The sequence below is a fragment of the Condylura cristata genome, unplaced genomic scaffold (genome assembly GCF_000260355.1).
Source record: "Condylura cristata isolate star-nosed mole 26May11 unplaced genomic scaffold, ConCri1.0 scaffold00019, whole genome shotgun sequence".
Taxonomy (NCBI): Eukaryota; Metazoa; Chordata; class Mammalia; order Eulipotyphla; family Talpidae; genus Condylura; species Condylura cristata.
In genome coordinates this window covers 30,608,368-30,630,160 of record NW_004567120.1, presented here as the reverse complement: position 1 = coordinate 30,630,160, position 21,793 = coordinate 30,608,368, and the positions used below count along the sequence as shown (strand labels likewise).

The 21,793-nt window shown below is 39.5% G+C and overlaps 1 long non-coding RNA gene across 1 annotated transcript; it reads left to right on the top strand.

The window, feature by feature from the left end:
* Window positions 1-3,773: 3,773 nt before the first annotated feature.
* LOC105853854 lies at window positions 3,774-21,273 on the top strand. Its single transcript, XR_001145605.1, has 2 exons — window positions 3,774-4,095; window positions 21,032-21,273. It is a non-coding gene; the product is annotated as an uncharacterized LOC105853854 (long non-coding RNA).
* The last annotated feature ends 520 nt before the right edge of the window (window positions 21,274-21,793 follow it).

Here is a 21,793-nt window from a genome sequence, read left to right as displayed (position 1 = left end):
TCCTGCAGTTTCTCTCCTTTCCTTTATGAACTCAGAGTACATAAATGTTGATTTAGCCCAAAAGTTACTGAGACTTTTTCCATTTTTCTAACTTTATTTATCTTTGTGCTTAAAATTATGTGATTATTGTTATGCTTTAAATCCACTGATATTGTCTGTAGTATTGAAGATACTACTCAACATCCAGTGAAATAAATTTTTAATTCAAATAATTTTTGAGTTTTAGAAATTCCATTTGGTTCTGGTTTTTGTTTCTATTTGTTTATTTTTTTTTGTTTTTCTCCCTTATTATTTTCTTTTAAATCCTTGTGTATTTTTAAGAACTCTCTTATAATCCTTATTTGTTCTTAGAATTTATTCAGCTATATCTGGGTCAAGTTCTATTGACTAATTTTTCTTTCGGTTCTGAGTCACATGTGAGGGTTTGGTTTGTATACATACATTTTCATGCAAATACATAAAGATCTTCTGACATCATAAAAACTAAATTCCAACCTCTGTATCTCACACTATTGATTTAGAAGAAAAAAATTTGGACCTTTGAAATAAAAACTTCCAAGTTTGATAGCTAAGAAAAATAAACAGAAATTAAACGGTAATTTTTTTCTACACCACTAACATGTTAGATTTTAAAAGGTGAATATGCACAAAGCGATGTCTCTGGAAAAGTTCTAAGCAAACCATTAGTCACATCTACTTCTCAAGAATACAGGTAGGTTCTTTCAATTATATTTTAATAAACTGGGGTAGAAAAGAATAAAAGTTAGAGCTACATGTTTTAATTATGCCTGCTCTAAGGATTAACAATTTGAAAACAAACAAGGGCTACTTTTGTCATTCACAGAAAATAAAAAATGAACCAAAAAAAATTTAATGAAACTGCAAGTTACAAAGGTTATTTATTCTAAGACACTATTTTTCTCTAAAAATAGACAATTCTATGCACATGATGATATGATCTAATGATGTACTTTTAATAATCATAGAAACAAAATCTTTTGGTAAATTATGACAATACAAAATCAATTTCATTATGTATAGTCAATGAATTGAAAGTAGCCTTGCTCTAAAGAACATTATTAAAGAATGGAAAAAAGAACAATTTCAAGTCACAAGAAAAACCCCATCTAAAGGTCACATCAGTTGAAATTTATAGCAAAATACTCCCAGGCACACACACAGAAACACATGCACACATGTACCTGCACACAAATCCATTAGAGGAAAGGACAGAAGGTAATAGATTGAACTATCAATTGAGTTGATATCATTGATAGTATCCACTATTTCCTGTTTTACAGTAGCTCAATTTATCATGTCTTTTGCTAGATGCATATATTATCATCAGAATTTGATCAGCAGCAAAGGAAATTGATGAGTATCCATTCTCCAATGCTGAGTAAAGAAACAAAATTCCACCTACAGTGTAAGTAGGATGGAAATGAAGAAAACAAATGATGATATGTTCATCCGTGGGTGTTTGGGTATTTCAAGCATCTTGTGAACAGATAGTGGAATTTATTGAATGAGCCATAGGCTATATCTGTTTAATTAAATAATATTAGTTCTCAGGAATGTTTGTGATTCTTGTTTATGACATTTGAACATGAGTACACATTGCTGTCTAGAGTGGTTCATTGGGGTGAAGTATTTCCATGTCTTTCATAGATTTGTGTGTATTCTCCAACATTTTCCCCGATGCTTAAGTTATATTTGTAACTCAATAGCAAACCCAGATCAAGTATATCCAGAAGAAATTATATATTTATGACAACTTTCTCTAATCACATTACCCTGAGGAATCTATATCTCTGAATATATACAACAAGAGGACTGAGATACAACCAGGTTTTATAGATATTTGCTTGTCTGAGGTTTGCCTGCAGTTTCCTTGTAAATGACTGCTTTTCCTGGACTTACTAAGAAGCATGTCTAATTTGAGAAATTCCAAATGTGTGAGGATGCTCTTTAAGAAATAACCATTCTTTCAAAGAATATTTGATAAAGTTTTTAATGAAGTCTGGGTACAGTAAGTGCAGAAAACATATTTGATCACTGGAAATATGAAGAAATTTTAATTTTATTTTAAAGACATTGCTAGTAGTATTACGACACTTTTGGCCTTGTTAATTCTCAAAGTTGGAACATGTTGCCTGTAGCAAATTTGTTTTGTAAAGTTCTTGAATAATAAAATTTTTATAAATCTCTTGGATATCAAGGCTCATCCTACAATAGAAGAAATTCCAAGTTTTCAAATATATATGTATGTAGATGAAAGTCATATAAGATATTGAAGATTTTGTTCAAAACTATTTCATCATGTATTTAATTATGTTTATAGAAAAACTAACATATACATTACTACGTTAGTATATATCAACATATACACGTATATATGTGTGTTTTTATACACACATATACACACATATGTGTATAAACATTACATATCTAATTATGGGGGTTATCACAAAACGAATGCAATTAAATTAGATGTCATGGCTATATATGTATGAGTTTGCGTGTATACATGTGCATTTCATGTATGCAGGTGTATGTACATGCACAGAGTGACATTTTATTTCACACACAAAATAAATTTATATCAAGATGGAATTTGTATGTCATGGTTTATATCATATTTTCACTTTTATTTCTTGGATAGAAATATGTCCAAATGACAGCTTGTCGCTATAGAATACTAACAAGATTTAATTTTTAGTAAATAAATGAGGTCATGCATATACATAGTAAAGTCAGAAGAAGCCACACTGAAGGCCATTACATGACCTAGAAACAAGTTGTATTAAATGCTGAGACCATGAGACTAAATTGGGTGCCCTCTCACTGCAAGGCAAACATAAAATGGGCATTACTCCAAGTGGGCATTGCATAGCACCCGGTCTTGAGAACTGTCTAGACACTTACTTTAGGGCTCGAGACAAATCGTTGCTTCTCCTGAAAACACAACTCCTACTGTTCAGACCAAAAAAATCAAGACTATCTCCAGGGAACCTGGAAGGGTCAGATCCAGAATCCCAAGCACCAGTGCCTTGATTTGCTCTTCCCCAAGCCCTTAGGTGCTAGCAGATTCCCACTTAGGTCTGAATCCCAGAGGTTGCCTCCTCATGTCCCAAGACAATTTGGTGCCAAGAGAAAACGCGGGGGAATCCGATGGCGAGTGCAGGAAAAGTAAAACTGTAATGATTAGATACGTGCAAATTGAGTTCTTGGACACAAAAGATGCCTGAGAGAATGTAGGTTTAGGCTCCCGTTTGATTGCGGATGGGAACCAAGAGATCACAGCAGTGTGAGCACGTTTCTCAGGACTGGGAAAGAAGTGAGGCAGCCATACTTCCTCTGGTGCCTTTGTCTTTGGTCACACTTTTTCCACAGCAGAGGGGAGGGAGGAGAGGGCTCCAGCAGCGTGAGACAGCACTCCAGAAACAACACTGCCATCGCGAGGAAACCACTGGAAAAAGCCCCAAGGCTTTCCCCGGGAACCCACTTTTCATTTAGAAATGTCCATTCGGTGGGGAGGCGGAGGCCAGGCCCAGCCCCCAAAATGGAGCTCAGTGCCCCTTCTAGAAAGCGACCTGAGGTAAAGTTGTGGCCAAAGGTGGAGCCCGGGCTCTGGCAGCCGCCCAAGCAGGCGGCAGGAACGCGTTGGCAGCTGCCAGGAAGTCCAGCACAGGAAGTCACGGGGTGGGTCTTTGTGTTCTCCCAGGGTGGGCGGACCCGGAGGAAGCCACTAACGAAGCCAGGGTGTGGGTGTTCGCCTCTCCCCATCCCTCAGAGCGCGCGCTCCCGGGGCTCTGGGGTCCGGGCCCATGTTTGGTGGTCGAGTTCGCGTGCCGAGGGCTGGCCAAGCCCGGGGGGCACACTGCATGCAGGAGGTCTCAGGTGCACCCAAATTCCTTCCAGTTGGGAGACCCTCGAGAAAAGTGGAACCGCCCCGCAGACTTCCCACAAGCAGATGGGAACCAAAAACGAGTGAAGAGGATCGAAGGTGAACCCACATGTAAAAGGTCCTTCTCTGCCGGAGGTGGCATTACCTGAGACCTCGCTTCTCTTCTTCACACTTGGCTGTTGTAGCAGGTACATTATAAAGAAGCATGGTTGTTTGTAAAAATGCAAAGACGAGTGGCGAAATTTTAACAGGTTTTAGAATTCCAAAGAATAGCTGATTGTTTAAAAAGCATTCAGGTTGCAAGGTAGGAAAACGTGTTTTAATGCTGAAAAAGATGAAGGGAATTTGAACATTGAGTTTTAAAAAATGGTGCAAAGTGAGGAGACAAAATGCCTTAAAAGACATTACTCAAGTGGTTATTTTTTCAAGCTGATGTACCATTTTCTTATTTATAATTTCTTAGAATTTGAATGCTTGGCCAGCAGTATGGATAGCTATTGTAATTTCTTGGAATAGAAAGGTGTTCTAGTGTAAATTGTAAGAATACACTCATACACTGGGAAGTATATATTGTTATGCAGGTATGGAAATGGTGTCAGGTAATGCTGAAGACTGCAAAACTGTAACCAGTGTACATCTAATTATGTTCAAAGAAAATCCAGGTTGTGTGTGTAAACATTTATATACATGTTTATATGTAGACATTTTAAAAAGCTGCGTATCTACAGTGATGGTCAGTGTTAGAGTATGCTTTTCTCAGCCAACATATTTATATCTGTATGTTTTGCATGAAAGATTATGACTACGTGGAAAGCCACCTCCAAGTTTTCTTAGGATACACATCTGGGCACTGAGTTGAGCAACACTAATTCCAGCCTTCATTTAAGGAATCCTGTTTTCTTTCTTGACAGTTTATTTTTAATTTTCAGATAAAAATGTGTTATAAAATTTGAGAAGCATTACAAAAGAAACCACAGTGTACTGGGGCAGAAGTATTTAGTGTTTAGTTTTAGAGTTTATGGAACTGGAATTCTTAGGTAAGGCAACTTTCCAAGTCAGGATTCCTGAGTGGTGGCATTATTGGAATTTTCTTTCCTGAGTATGAATTAAAAGATTAAATGAAACCAAATAAAAAATGCTTAATAAATAGGTCAATTAAGAAGTTCTTTGCAAATGTAAAAAGTCTAAAATCAAGATCTTGTAGATGTTGCTGAGTGTCAATCCACCGGGTGATCTGATGTTAAAATTTTGGAGCTAAAACATGATGCATATATGTACCCAACTTAAATGTAATTTTATTGTGGGCTCCTACTGTAAGTATAAAACTGGGTTGAAAGCATCGGAATAAATATGCCAAAGATTATCAGTGTTGGAAGCAAGATTGTATTATTCTTTGACTGTCAATTAGTACATGGTTATCTTCTAAATCTTTTGTAAGAGCCACGTGTTAGTCACTTATGAGAAAACAGGGTAAGACTGATCTCTAAAGTTTATTTGGTGGCATACACATGTGTGCTAATAATCAAACCACAGAAACCATTGCAGGTCACGTGGTCAGATACATGGGGACCTGCCTCTGGGCCAGTGTTGTGATGAAATATAAAATTAAATCACTACAGCTGGGGCTTTGTGAGGAATTCACACTGGGCTGCTGCTGAACCCACTTCTTAGGTCCCCCTCAAATGGCTGCCTCAACATATTCAGCACAGTGGTCTGGTGCCCAGCCCCAAAATGGAGGATTCCTGGGGAACCTGGCTGTGAGAAGTTAGGAACAACATGGCCTGGTTGCTTACATTTTCCCTTTTCCGGGTCCTTATTTCCATCATTCTCTTCACTCTCTTAGCCCTGGATCCCTAAGAATTAATTGTTCATGAAGAAAATAACATGGGAAACTGTTAGAGATCAAAACTGACTGGAGAGCATGTCTGCAAAGTTTCACGAGTGTAAGTGGAACTGTTGCAAAGAAAGAGGGACTAATGGGTGATTTGTGCCTCAGTAATTTCTTATGAAAAGGAGCAGATTTCTCTTTGAGCGAGGCCTGTCCCTGAGGCCTTTGTTTTCCTGACTCCTTTGTCTTGGGTTTTTTACATATTGGATGGGTGGATACCGAGGGCCTGGGAGGGGGCTGGGCTAGTGGCTTTTTTCCATTCGAAGCAAGTAAGCCACAAAACCCAAAGGTGTTAGTGAAAGCTTCTGGCAGCCTCGCATTTGAGAAAGGCTTGGCCTTCTCTGAGGTTGGATGCTGGCCCTGAGCTGACCACTTTTATTTCAGGAGGTCTGGCCAAAGGCAGCATCCTGGAGGTAAAAATTGATGGCAGTGGGGGCTTAGTTAGGACTGAGTGGCAGCTGCCAGTTAGGTCAGATATAGAGACCAGCAGGCTCCTCTACCCGCCTTGACTATGGGACTGGAAGAAATAATGCAGAACCTCTGAAGGGGACGGAGGGGTGTGGGTTTCCAGGCATTTGTCTCCTGTCCTTGCCCCCCCCCCCCCTTGGACAGTGAGGCAGTTGGGTTGGTTCAGGGTGTCCATGTACGCTGTGTCCTGAGCCTCTGCATCAGTCAGGCCAGAGAGTGGGTGGTTGGTGATGGGAAACCCATTATAGGTGGCATCTAACAGCTGCCAGTCTGCTATCTGGAGTTTTCAGGGACACACAATTCCGGTGCCTCCATGGCCAAGAGTAAGAATGACCTGGGAAGGTGTGCATGCTACCTGCCATGCCAAGCCAATAAACCCCAGACCATCAGTTGGAGCGCCCTGTACAAAGCCAGGCGGAATCCAAGAACAGAGAAGGCCTGGAGGTCTTTTGTCTGCACGCAGGAAGTAGTGGCTTTGCAGCTTTTCTCCGGTCATTGTGAAGGCTGGCCCCACAGGGACCTCAGACGGCTCTCACAGGGGACAGAACAGGGTTGGGGTTCGATGACTTTCCCCTAAGGAAAATGAGACTTTAGGGGCTTGGATCCAAACGTTCATTGCTTTTAGCAAGTCTGCTTCTGAGCCTTATACTGTTGCAGAGTCCTCTGTAGGCTTGGAGAGATGGCCTGCTTTCGGCAGTTGTGCACATCAGCACCCCTGAACACTGTTGGTTTGATAAGTAATGATTACAATTTCTTAGCATTCACTATGCACGAGTTTCCTTCTTCTGATTCATTGGTGATGCCAGTAATGGATCACTTGCAAGATAAGAAAAAAATGCTTTTCTGGAATATTGATTGCTGTAATGTTTGTTCACCACCTGAAATCTGCGTTACCAGTGTGGAGCTATAGGATCTACTGCAAGTTTCTATTACTATGAGGAACAAGGGGCCCATGAGGATATTGAGTCTACTCTTGGTTGAGGGCAGCCAAGGAGGATTTGGAGACATTTGAGAAAACATGTATGTACCCCAGTGGAGACGGGTGGTGACTTCTGATCTCTTGATCCTAGTTTAAGCAGATGACAGTGAAACCCCACATCACATACACTAAGCTGCCTTTTTTTTTGAATAAAAATGTTCATCTTTTATTAATCGCATACATTTTGCATAAGGAGATTATTTTTTCCTGGTTTGGGCTAACATTGCAGAATTATTGTACATAATTGTGAGAACAGCTGGCCTGTGACAATTTTTTTTATTACAAAAGTTTATTTTTACATCATTTTGTATATATGTTTTTTTCCAGCTCAATTCTAAGCTGCCTTCTTTGAGTGTCAGATTGGACCATATGCTAAGTGTGGAAGTGCCCCATAGCTAAGTTAGACTTTTTAGATGACAGGCTAGACAACTCTAAGCAGTGCAGCTCCTGAGGTACAAGAGTTCTGTGCTCACACAATTTTGGTTTATGTTCAAAGACTGGGCAGGGGTGGACGAAGCCTAAGGCAATAGACCCCATGTGAGTCCCTGAAATTCTAGTATAATACCATCACTAGTAGCAGGAGGTTGTAACTAGTTGCCAACCCTAAGTACTGTCCAACCATTGACACTTTTCTCAGATCAAAAACTTCAAAATGAAAATTAAACAACAAAAGTAGGAAAAGTGACAAATGAAAGCAGGTAACTTCCCAGACAATACAAGGCCTTCTCCTAGCAGAGATTTTCAAATTCATCAAGAATCCAGGCCAATTGCAACTAAACAGTTCTTCCACACAGCCCTTCATGCCTACTTATGACCATGAGCAAGCACTGAAAATGAAACCACTGATATCACCCAGTTTGGGTAATTGTTTGTAGAACTGGACCAGTTCCTACCAACTTGTAGGAAGTGCTGTTAACTAGCTCAACTGCTCTTTGTCCTGAGACTCTGCTTATCAAAAGTGATCACCCAGCCACACCCCTCAGCAAAGCAGCAAGGCAGGGCCAAGAAGGATCTTTGAGGTTTCCTTGGTGAGAGTGGATTGTGGGGAGGGACAAAAGGCCCATTTTCTGGGCTCAGCAACAGCTGGGAGAAATCCATTCTCTGAGCCCTTATCAGAAGAAAAGGTCACACCTTTGATTAAGTGAAGAAAAAGCCCAGTTTTGGAACTTTGGATCAAATCTTCTAGGTGACCAATACAAGGAAAAATGGAATGGTAAAATAAAACTAGAGCCTGTCCTTCTCTACTTATTACATACATAATTAATTCACATAGAACACATGTGTCGACTGAGAAAAAGTAAATAAATAGGCACAAGGGAAATATTGGGAAAGCATACAACCATCTTTCTAGAGTAATATTCTTAGAGATTGCCTTCAAGTTTTAACTTTATTTGTCTGAAAGTCTTCAAGTCTTGAAAGCAAGATAATCTTGTATTTCAAATACAAAAATCTGAGAAAATGATAGAAGGAAGCAACTCAAATTCAAGAATATCCCAGTTGTATCATGGAAGTCCAAATCCATACCAGTGAACCCTCCCAGCCTGTACATGTGTCCACATGTATACATTATATAGGTACCACTGCATTTAAGAGCAGAATGTATAGAACAACTTCTATGGTATATCTAGTTGCTGTGAGTTAGAGTATCGTTTCTTGACTGCTTTATATTTGTCAGCTTACTGATAATTTTTCAGATGCATGTTATTTTGATCATTTTATCAGTAATAAAAAAATGTTGGAAATTTAACCACAAAAATTTTCACATTGCTCATGAATACATGATGCTGTTGAAAAGTGCCCACTGCTCAATGTTCAGTCAGAAACTTCAGGCGATATAACTAGAAGCCCCTCCTGCATTTTTGATGCCTGCTATAGACGATGCCTACCTGTATAAACTAAATTCATACAGCTCTTTCGGACTAAAATCTGTGGTCAACATCCTGGGTTCCAATCTTCACTTCTATTTTTTTTTTTTAAGATTTATTTATTCATACAGAATTGGGGTACAGGCCAGAGGTGTGGGGGTGAGAGGATTCACCAGGAACAGAGTGGGGAGCAGAACAGGCAGATGGGTGAAGTACACTGCTGAGGGGAGCAGCGGGCGGGTCAGGAGAGGTCTGCCACGCCATGTGGATCACCTCAGGGGCAGGCGGGGATCGAACTCATGCACTCATGCGGAAGTGGCTTAAGCTTCTTAATGCAGTGCTTTAACCCGCTGCGCCACCAGGGAGGGCCTTCATTTCTATTTTTAAAATTACAATATATATGTATTTATTTATATCATTCTTCATTTTATACATTTTCCCCATCTCAGTTGTAATCCTCTTGGCCTTCCCACCGCTTCACCCCTATGCCATCAACATAGCCCCCCCTGCGCTCTTCCTGCCCCAGTTTTGGTCCTATTCTTCTCTCCAACCCGTAAGAGGCCTCTGGTTTATAGTTGTTTGTTGATTTTCGTTTTCACTTTATTACAATTGCTTACTTTTTGATCCCTTACACGCCTGATATGAGTGAAACCATCGGTATTTTTCTCTTTCCCAAGCCTCACTTCGATTAATAGACTGTTTAACTGTCACTGACACTGTATTTACAGTTAGCAGTAGTTTTGGGCTTCGTTAGATCCCTGATGAAAACCAAAGTCAAAGTTTAGCCGCGCGAGTGGGTTTTCGCACCCTGCACCAGCGAGCCCCAGGGCGGCCATCTTCTGGAGCCTTCGCCGCTCAGCGTTTTTTCCAGGGAAACTGGGCGGGAGAGGAGCGCTGCGAGGCGGGAAGCAACGCGCTTACTGGCGTAGCTGGTGCGCTAGCGCCATCGTGAGGAATTCGTTTCAAAAATGCCCGTTACTGCTTTTGTTTTCATGAGGACTTTTGATTTACAAAGGTCCATTCAGCGGAGAGACTGCTCTGGTCCTGGCCCCAAATTGGGTACGCCTAGCTTCTCTTTGAGTTATTCCCGGACCTGTGGCGAAAGCCAGAGTCTGGTGAAACTGGTGAGGTTCAAGTGTGGGGGCCGGCCAGTGAGGGGTAGTTGTAAGGGGTCGGCTTTCAGGATGTCCCTGCCCAGGAAGTTGTGGGGCGGGGCTTTGCTTTTCTCCAGGGTAGGAGGAACCAGAGAAGCTTCTCCTTTTTCAGTGCAGGTCTGGGCATTTATCTCCTGTCTTCCTCAAAATTGGAGATAAGCCTACCTACAGAGAACTGGAGTAGAATCTGACCTCCCTGTGGGTAACATTGTTGCAGTGCATAAAGCAGATTCATTTGAGGTGATATTTTATAACAGTATATGATTGCTGGCATGTTTCAGACAGAAGAAAAACCTGGAACTCAAAGAGCAAGATAGGCAGATGGAGATGCTTTGGGGGCTACCCTGCAAAGCCAAGAAGTATCAAAACAACTTCTAGGGGATCAGAGGTATAAACATAAGTTTCAAAAAAGTACAAGATCACTAGGAATTCTCTGAGGCAGCAAAAGCAGTTGCTAGCAACTGGTTTTTCATGCGAAAGGGAAAGACCTTTTCAGCAGAGTTCTATTCTCTTGCTGGAGTTAGAAAAGTGGTGTAGGATTTATATCTTCAGTTGTTCTGCCAGAGGACGGTGAAATCCTTAAAGTCTTCATCTGTTCTCAAATTCACACTTTTCCTCTTGTTACTGTTTCATAAGGTCCAGATGAAGATGCTTAGAAGCTTGCCAGTATGGCCTGTTTGGGTGTTGAACGCTCTCAGACCTGTATTTCTTACTCCCCAGATCGTGAAGGATGTTTAAGATTTCTTGGATTGAATGTGTAATTGAGGACCATCCTGTGTCCTTCCTCTACGTTCCTCATTCTCTTGGCATACACACACACACACACACCTGTATCTACATATATCTGTGCCTCATGTGTATACACACACACAAATATATATATATACACATAAAATATACATGTAATCCATTCATACAGATAATAGACCTATGTGATGAAAGGTGTTTCTTCAGTGATGCTTGGTAATAAATCTTTTTCTAAAGATTCACGATGCCTATATTACATGTGAAATTTAGCATACAGTAAAGCAACTTCTAAAATAGAGGGGTACCAAAGTTCTCTGACTTACAAAGGGCATGATATGACAGAAATGTACTTATATTGCAGTGATAAAGAAGAAACCAAGATTAATTTTCCAGGTAACATGTTAACTTGAGGACTGGCATCTAGTTTATTTTTTCTCTTGATTTCTCCAAAGTGGAAGCAGAGCTTTTCCTAAAAGGTAAAAACTCATAGGACAGGAGGGAAAAAGAAAGGAGACCACATAAAAATATTGAGAAGCGAGAAGCAGGTGGAAAATGGTAATTAAATAGCTGATAAAAGTTAGTTCTGATACAGCAGAAGGGAAAGTAGAGAACCAGCCTAATTTAAACAGAATCAAACCATAAGAAATCACTCTCCGCCTAGCACAGGTAGGAATAGGCTTTACCTGATACAGGAGTTTCCCTTGTTGGGGAAGAATACATCCAGGAGGTAGATTACAATATGGATGTTTGTTTTAAATCATTTTAGAAGCATTCAAAAGACATCTGGCTGCCCCTTGATTATTGAAAATAAGAAAAGGTGATATTTCCATCTTAACAATAAGAAAAGCTGGCTAATCTAAAAAAAAAAAAACTTTCTTGAAACAGCAAAGAGCTGAAAAATCAAATAACTAGCCTGAAGCTTAAGCAAAGACAGTTGCCTCCTAGGAATCAATATGAAGTTACCATCATACATAAGACTATCAATGGTCACACCATGCCATAAACATGCCCACCTTGTCTGATCACTTCAGGCAGGTGGGAGTAAGATAGAGACACCATTAAAGCAGGTGAGAAGAATTCAGCTAACCTGTTTATGACTTACTGAAGGCTTACTGTGAAAATGAAACTCTGGGAGCAATGGACTTTCACTGGAGTCTCACCAGGAAGATTGAGGGCTGGGCAGGAGGACAGAGAAAAACCCAGCTGAAAGAGGGGAGTAACCACTGCTGTAGAAAGGCACAGAACCGTGTCTGCAGCCATCTTGCTAAGGAACAAAAAGCTTTACACCGCTGGAGGACAACCAACAGAAGCTTCTAAGTCGGTCATTCATCAGTGAAGTTCACAGGCACTGTGAATTCACTCAGTCTCTAAATAGCACTTGAATTAATCTAACATTCAGTAGAAAAGTGAGGACCCCACACATCTAGAAAGAACAGAACACATAACATGAAGTTATAGACTAAAACATAGGTGAAAGTTATTGGAGAAAACCCACTTGAAGGAACAGAAAAAATGATCAATATCAATATTGTCAGACAGGCAAGTGATAATATTGCTACTGTGATGAAAATGGAGACAAAGCAAAATATAAAGCTACAATGAAAAGGAACATAGTCAAAATACAAAACTCAACAAAGAGGTCACAAGGAAAAAGATTTGTAATATAAAAAGTGAAAAAGGAAAAACACGAAGAAAATAAAAGCACATCTGTAAACACGGTTCATTATACAAATACCAGGAGTTCTCAGATATTTTGTTAAAATGCAGGATGTGATGTTCCAGATTGGAAAGAGCCATCAAGTTGCCAACACTTTAGAGGAGGTCAGAAAAGCCTGAGATTAATTGCCAAGATTAAATTGATAGAATGCTTGATATAAATGAGACCTGAGAGATTTTAGACAGTTTGTATACTTCCATAGAGAAAGCATTGTCAAATTTTTAAGTTTAAATAACAGAATTTTAAGTAGCATTTGTTTTCATCGTCACGTATATGAAATGTGTGGATACAGCTTTCCTCCACTATCGAAAAGTAGATTTCTCCTATGAAAACATTTGTAAGCTGAAATGGCATAAAAAAGCAAGAAACAATTACCATTAACTTATATGGAAATTTTATGGACAATTTCCAGACCCTCAAATAATATACCAAATCATACTAAATAGCATATATAACCTAAATATCACACTAACGCATAGTAGAAGCAGGATTGACATGATAAGTATGCAGTATGTATAAAGATGTTCACAGGGGAGGAGCTTGGTGGTGCCACCTCAAACTCCAGAATCTCTGGAGTTGAACCAAACAACTGCCTTCTACCAAACACCAAAGTACTGGTGTGTCTAGAAAATGGGGAAGGGCCCTCCCTTTGGGGAAGGGCCCTCCCTGAGAAGCTAGGAAGCTAGTCAAAGACCCTGAGGACAGATAATCTAGAGGTGGCCTCCAGGCTGGAATTTGTTCTATTTAGTCCTTGTGTCCTGAGACTAGTCCTTACTAGACAACTTGATAATTGGAGAAATGCTGAAGAACTAATGATGAAAGAATCAACTGTGAAGAAAAGACCAGGTGAAAAAGATGAGATTCCTGATGAGTACAAGTGGTTTAGGCCTCAGTTTGTCCTTAAATACCAATAGAAAGCCTACCCTGAACAGGGTAATTCCGAGGCCCTTCCTTTTCCTGGTTGCCTTTGTCTTATTAGGTTTTATTTTTTTGAGACCTGACGGGCGGGAGAAGAGGGCCTGGGGGAAGGGCTGGTTGCATTTTCTGAAGCACTACTGCCATCGTGAGGAAATCATTTGGTGAAAATGCTAAGTCATGAGTATTCCCTCCCCAGAGACCCAGAAGTTGAAGAATGTTACATCTGCAGGGACATCCTGGTTCCAAGCATGGCATTAGTGCCGTCATCTCTGAGGCCTTCCAGATATATGTGCATAATGGTGTGATAGAACTGTAAAAATTGGCCAGTGACTGAGTGGCCAAGAACTGGCAATGCCAGGAAGTCCAGTTACAGGAAGTCATAGGGCAGAGATTCACAGCCAAGACAGTTTCTTTGCAGCCTATCCCTGCCCTTTGGGCTCGAAACAAACATTCTGGGACACAGTGCCCCAGCACAGTGGCACCTGGGTCCCTTTGGGTAGTATGGTCGCTCAGAGTACAGTGGGGAAAAAACCTCACTGTTTATCATAGACCAAACATTGAAGGGTGCTTTTGGAGCTGAGAGGAAATAACTTGTAAGTGACAGTGTGGGAGTACCATGAAGATATTTGGCAAAACATGTCTCAGTTATCTCAGGTCCTTTGTAAAGGTAAAGGTGATCACTGACCTTATGAAATTATTTCAGTTAAAACACTTCTAGAGGCTCTCCCTGGTGGCGCAACGGGTTAAAGTGCAACACTGCAAGCTAGCAGCAGCCGTTTTGCTGTGAGTTCGATCCCCAGCCCTGGAGGTGAACACATGGTGCAGCAGATGCTCCTGACCAGCTCGCTGCTCCCCTCAGCAGTGTACTTCATTGATCGGCCTGTTCTGCTCCCCACTCTGTCTCTGGTGAATCCTCTCACTGCCCCTGCACCTCTGACCTGTACCCCAGCTCTGTATGCATAAATAAATAAAATCTTAAACAAAGAAACACATCTAGAATGATGTCTGGGCCAGAAGTGCTGGAGAGTCTGCCATTAAGTAGACAGTCTTGTGGAGGCAGAATTGTTGGTGACAGCAGAAGTCATCTCAGTTCTGGGATTCTTTAAGCTCAAGCATGTGTGTTTGCCTCATCCCAGCTATACTGACAGAGACCAGATGGACTAAGAATGGACAGAAGTCTAAGGCAATAGCTCTTCGCTGAATTTTAATGTTTGGGGCATAATAACAGCAAAAACTGGAAACTGCAAGTCTCCATTGTCAATGCTTACTGACCTTTCACCATTGATATCCACCTCAGATCATTAGTTTCTTTCAGAATGAAGAGCTAAAAGAAAATGGCCTACAGGAAAAGGAAAAAGGAACTGGTCAACTTCCCAGAAGAGAAAAGGCAATGGAATGGAAAAATCTATTGGCAGAGGTTCTCAAATTCTGAAGGAAATTACAATTCAAGAAGTTCTCAATTACCTACCCCCACACATCCCAACATATCCCTGAATGAGCTTCTAAAAATGATGTCTTGGATCCCGCCTCGCTGTGCACAGGGCACCCCTACTCATGTTCTGGATTTTATTGCAGGTGGCATGCACACCTACCCGGGCCATGGGCGCATCAGAATTTTGGGTGTCCCTGAAAACTCCAGATAGCAGATTGACTGCTGTTAGATACCACCTGGAATGGGATTTCCACCAGCAGCCACCCACTCTCTGGCCTTGCTGACACAGCGGTCCAGGGCACAGCAGTTTCCTTTAGTCTGTCCCACAGTGGGAGAGCAGTAAAGCCTGCTACATCCCTAATCTCACACAGTAGCTTCTCCACCAAGATTCTTTCTTTGTCTAGAGCTCCAGGAAAATATCGGAGTTCAAGTAAAGGAAGCACTGTTTGGTCAGGGTACCATCAACCTGCCTTTGAATTGAGTAGCCCTGACCTCCACTGCAAGAGCTCATGGGAATTCACAGTAACAGTTTGCATTTTGTCAAACTATTTCCGCACGGTGGCAGTATGGTTACAGAAACGCCAACTGGCCTGGCCCCCAAGCGCTCTTCTCCCACCCTTCCTGTCTTGAAAAAAAGCAAAACCACCACCAAAGACAGAGGCCAGGAAACATGGCTGCCTTGCTTCAATCCATTTTGGGGAAACCTGCCCACCTGTTGCACTTTTGCTTTCGCTTTCTTTTTGAAATCGTGCATTGCTTCTGGGCTTTTTACCTAAGATCCAGTGAAGACGAAATGCACCATCACGTCACTCACCCTTACTAGGCTTGTCCTCTGAAGAATTCCTGCCCCACTCCCTTCCTGCTGGTTATCTTTATTTGTGCAAGTCTAAGGCTTTCAGATCTTCGAGAACTATAGAATTTTCCACAATTTAAAATTTTCAGATGCGGGCTCAAATCTCAGGAATGCATGCATGGGGCAAAGAAACTGTTGAAATCTCAAACTTGCAGGAAGCCACAGGTACTCATTAGATGTTATCTTTGACCTGGAATGTGCACCAGGTGTCTTTGTAGTCCGCCATTTTCTGTCCCATATTTAGACAGTAAACAAAATGGCGTCTCAGTTTAAATGACCCCCCAAATGCGGAGCTCATCAATAATATTTCAGTGACTCAAATCTGATGGTTAAAAACAAATATTCATATCTAGTTATTGTCATTTAAGAACGCGAGTTAAGCTCTAGTAGGTTTTGTTTTTTGTTATTGATTTGTCATTGTTTTATTTAGATTTTGAATATTTAAAATTCAACTTTATCTAGAATTTTTTTAACTGTATACTTTTATGCCGCACAAATACTCATAGTTTAATTTGGGGTAAGCATGCTTTGTAAGGATATAGAAAAATGGATTTTTTGCAAAACAATGAATTGAGAGGATATAAATTATGTATCCTACATAATCACTGATTACATAATATATTGTTCTAGTTGGACAAAGTAATGTAAACTGTGACTTCCTAAATCAGAGGAGTGTTCTTTCTATTTATACTTCTACAGTCTTGAGCCTGATACTAGCCACCTCTTTACATATGGCTTATTTTGTTTTAAGTATATGGGCATATATTAATTTACATGTAGCCATGCATATTTATAGTAATTGAGTATTTTCTTGGATATCTTTTTCATTCTATATATTTTTCTCTTCTATTTTTGAAATCCAAATTATGATTTTAAAATAAGAAAAACTGTTCTACTTAAAAAAATCTTTTTACAAGTGTTCAGTTAGTATGGAATTTAGGTAAGTCAGCACAACATGACTTATAATAGTACCATAATCAGTATTTATTTTTTACTTGAGTAATGTATGTTGGAATTTTTTTCTGCTGACTATTTTATGCCCTCCTCATCTACTTCTCATTTTTACCCACTTCTCTATATCTTAGATAGACCAGTAATGACCACTTAATCTGGTTGTTCTGCTCTGAGTCTTGCTTATAGTCTGCTGTGTGAGGTTCTGTTGTAAGGGTTTCAGAAATCAGATAGAATGCTTATTTAATAAGATCTGTCAATTTGATTCCATCCCTTGGGCAAATGTCATTAATCTTAACAATATCCAAGAGGAATAAGGGAAATACTTGGTAAGTAGTCCAAATGAATGCCATAATAGCACACTAAAAAATACAAAAATAGCATAAACACACATGTACCCATATATGAAGTTACAAAACCTCAGTATTCAAATTTTTGAAAACACTGGAACTTGAATGTAGTTGGCACTCTTCCCTATTCCTAATCGTAGTTTACCTATGCTAGTTGGGCTTTTGGACTTACTTACAGGTGGTTGAGTTTAAGTGATGCCTTTGTGGGAATTTCTTCCTTGAATAGCTTAAGCATGTGAAGATCAGTGTAGGATTATTTGGGGACGTTTCTAAGCTTTTTACTTAAAAGCAAATTATCTATGAAAGGGCTTTACCAGAGAAAGAGGTAGAGTAAGGGTTGATCAACTAAGATTGACTTATTTTTGTTTATTATTACTGTCTACCAGGAATCTCCAAAATATATCCAAACTTGCTACCAGAGTCTTCTCTACACCTGAGGCTTGGAGACTGCAAGAAAATCAAGAAATGCTGGGAGGCTCCTTCTAAGTACCTCAGAAGAGGACTTACTGTTTGCCTCCATTATGCTTAAGAGTATGAACATTGAAGTCTGACTTATTTAATTTAAAAATTTGTCTCCATTATAAGCTCTCTGACCATGGGCAAGGTGGTTAAACTTTCTGTCCTACCTTTCCTCATATATTAAGTACAGAGAATTATACTGCTGATGCAGAGATATTATAAAGAATCAATACATGAATCTTTTTAAGATCATTGGAATTATTCCCTGGCACATAATAGATGCTTAATTATTGTTAGTTGTAGTTGTTGTTACCTAGAAATACCCTAATCCTGCCTTTCATTTTTAGAATTTTCTTCTTCCTTTTAGGCCTAGTTCCTTGGGAGATTCTCCCAGAAGCAAACTACTTGATAGCTTGGGAAACTGCTTGAGATATAGAACTTAGTAAAGAAGAATAGAACTAGGTGGACTGGAAATTGATTCTCAAAAGGGAAGATACCTTATAAGGGTAGATATGCCTGTTTGATTTTAGATGGAAAGCAAAAGCTAAAAACAGAATGTGAAGCAGGTTTCCTAAAACTTGGCAAAATACAAGGCAGTCATGTGTCCTAGTTCCTTTATATTACATGTTTTTTTCAGTCGGTTGGGGAGGAGATGCACACATGAGGAGTGGGCTTCTTTGCATATCCTGAACTCTACTGCCATCATGCGGAAGTAGTTTGAAGACAGCATAAACTGATGTAACTTCCCTTAAGGCCTAGTTGTTGAGGAAGGTCAGGCCTTGCAACAGTCTTTGATCCTGGGCCTCCTTTACTTCTTCTCAAAGGTCTTACAAGAGATCTGATCATTGACAGGATCTTGGTATATAACTTAGAGTGAGGGGCTAAAATTGAGCCAGCAGCTTCTAGGAGGTTCTTGCACAGGAAGTCATGGGCAAGGTTTTGTTTCCCATCCAGTGTAGATAAGATCAGAGAGATCTATATGAAGGGATACAGGTTGTTCTTGTACCTTGAGTCATAAATTACCAGTCTTTCAAATACCTTGTTGTATTTGAATACCTTGGTGTTATGTTGTGTGAATGTCTTGTAGCAATAATGTCAGATCACCAAAAATAGGCAAATTCCAGATGGAATATTACAGGAGCAGGTGTATTTGGTGAACTTCTCAGATATATATATACAAACGTTTAAAGGTCCTTTCCTTGAGTAGTGAGGGCCAGAAGAAAGTGAAATCACAGACTCAAATCAAGAAGTACTAAAACTTTTCAGGGAGCAAATATGAAAAAACAAATGGGCACCAGAAACAGTGAAAATAAACTCTCATTTGAAAAATCCTACCCTGCCAGAAGTAGCATTCCTTATGACCTTGTTTGGTTTTTCATATATGCCTGTTGTAGCAGGTACATTGTAAACAAGTGTGCTTATTTGTATAAATTCATAAACAGGCTACAAAACTGATGTCATACCAGGCTCGCAACAGTGTCTAACTGGGTTGTTGTGGAAGTCTAACTCTATTTGAAAAATGACAAAAATCAAGGAAGGCTGGGTGGAAATTGTTTACTTTGCATTAAGAGAGAGCTATGGCATCTTAATTTTTTTTTAACCTAACATCTACCAATTAAAAGACTTGCCTTGCAAATGGCTTCTAAAAGAAAGTGTCAACCAAGGATTCTGTACCTAGCAAGGCCAACTTTCAAAAAACCAAACAGAAATTAAGACTCCCCTAGAAAAGAAAAAACAAGGTGAGTTTTTATTAGAAGATCTGCCATATCATAAATACAAAAGAGTCCTTTAAGCTGAATGGAAACACTATAGACAGTAACTCAAAGCCAGATGAAGAAATAAGGAACAAGGCAAAATGTAGTTTTATAAAGACATACAAAACCAAAATGTTATAATTTAATTTTGTAACTTATTTTTTTCATATATGATTTAAAAACCAAGAATATCAGCAATAACTAAATATTTATGTTAATGGATACACAATGTTTGAAGATGTAATTTGTAAAAATAGCATAAAATATATTGGTGTTGTAAAGGTGAAGTTTGGTTATTTAATAAAAATGATTTAGTGTTAAAGTAATTGTTTTCCCCATGGAAACCAATTAAGGGAACATTTTAAAAATATACAGAAAAGGAAATGAATGAGAAGGGAATAGAACTGGGACACTGGAAAAGATCCACTAATCATAACAAGTTAGTGAGGAGTTGAGATAAATTTTCTGACATGAAGAGCATTAAGTGCCATTAGTGTTTCCTTAACAGGAATTATATTAAATAAAAATTGATTAAAATCTCTAATTTAAAGGCAAATATTAGAGGAGTAAATTTAAGAAAATATGATTCAACTATATACTGTCAAAGAGAGATTCATTTTATATCGTTTACAAATATGTTCAGAATAAAATAAGATTTTATTTTACAGAAAAAGATATTTCATGAAAGTAGTTAGAAGAGAAAGATAATAGCAAATAAAATAGGATTTAAGGCAAAATTTGTTTCAAGAGAGAAAGAACAAAATTATATATTAAGAAGTCTCAGTCTCTCAATGAGCTGTGGCCAATAAAAAATACACATTTTACAAATGAGTCCCAAAACTTATAAAGTGAAAAACTGGACCACATTAAAGAGGACTGATGAGAGTTGTACAAAAATAGTTGGAAACTTCCACATCCCACTTTAAATAATTGATTGATCATTATGGAAATAGAGAATGTGAACAAACATTGACAAAGTTTTAGCTGGATTGAGCAAGAATCAAGAGCCAACATGCTAATAAAACAAAAGATAACATTGGGGCAGTACTAGTAACATTATAGTACTAAAACAAGGAATATAAGAGAAAGCTATAAAAAAATTGTAGGCAAAGAATATGATGACTTACGCAATTTAATACCTTGCTAGCATTATGTCTTAATTATTTAGAAAAATTAACATAGCCTTCCCTAAGAGAGAAACAGGAAAACACAGGCATAATAAAGTCATACAAAGAAGTTGAAGTCGATAACATGGGAAGCGCTGGTATTCCAATTTTAAATCATGACAGTGTTGACACAGAAGTGTGCGTCCTATCCAAATGGTCCCACCTAATTGAAATTTATATTTATTTGGCTATGCGTCTTCAAGTGGCACATTATACAGCCAGCAGTATTGATTGCCTTCTAAGCACACTCTATGGCTCCCCCAATGACTTAACAGGGGAGGCTTGGTTGGTGCCTTGGCCAGAATATGGAATGGGACTTCCAGGAACTTGGTAAGTGAGCATTTTCTATAACCACTTGATTTGCTGCCTAGATTTGCACTTCTCCGAGCCCCTTAAGTGTAATCATTTTTTTTTTCCTCTTAGGTACTTGGATACTACAAAACAATTTGATAGCATGAGAAAATGCTGGGGATATAATGCTGAATGAAGAAGAGATGCCATGGGACAACTTGGTCAAGTAGAAATTGAAATCTGGAAAAGAAGATGCATGCTTGACGAGGGTCTGTGGATAGATCTGTCAGAGAACTGAGGGAAACCTAAAGCTAACTGCTAAGCATGTGGGCAGATTTTCTCAGACTGAGCAAATACAAGGCGGCTGTATTTTCCTTGTTTCTAAATTGAGTTTTTTCAAACTCAAAGGGCGGGAGAAAAATGCTTGGCGGCTGAATGGCCGGACAATATCGCCATCTTGCGGAGTCAATTTCATAAATGCCATCATCTCCACTCAAGGCAGTGCAATTGAGGAAGGTCCAGCTAGCTGGAGGCGGAACAGGCCTGGGGCCCAAACCTGGCCTCACTACCTTTTTTACTCAGTGGCCTGGGAGGGGCAGTGTACAAAGCCTGGGCCTTGGTGTAGTATGTGATAAATGATATGATGGGGGCCTAGACCCAGCCAGTTGCTGCCATGAAGTCCAGACTTAGGAAGGAAGGGCATGGGGTTTCAGTTACCTAAACTTTTGGTTAGGATTTAGAGTCCAGTGCAGATCCTTGAGATAGTTTTTCTGTGTCTATGACTTTCGGAGTTCTAGGCAGGATGAGTGACCATGTGTTGAAAAGCCTGGGCTCATTGTATCAACATTGACAGAGAACAATGCCAGATGCTGTAACTAGCCAGTGCCATTAGTA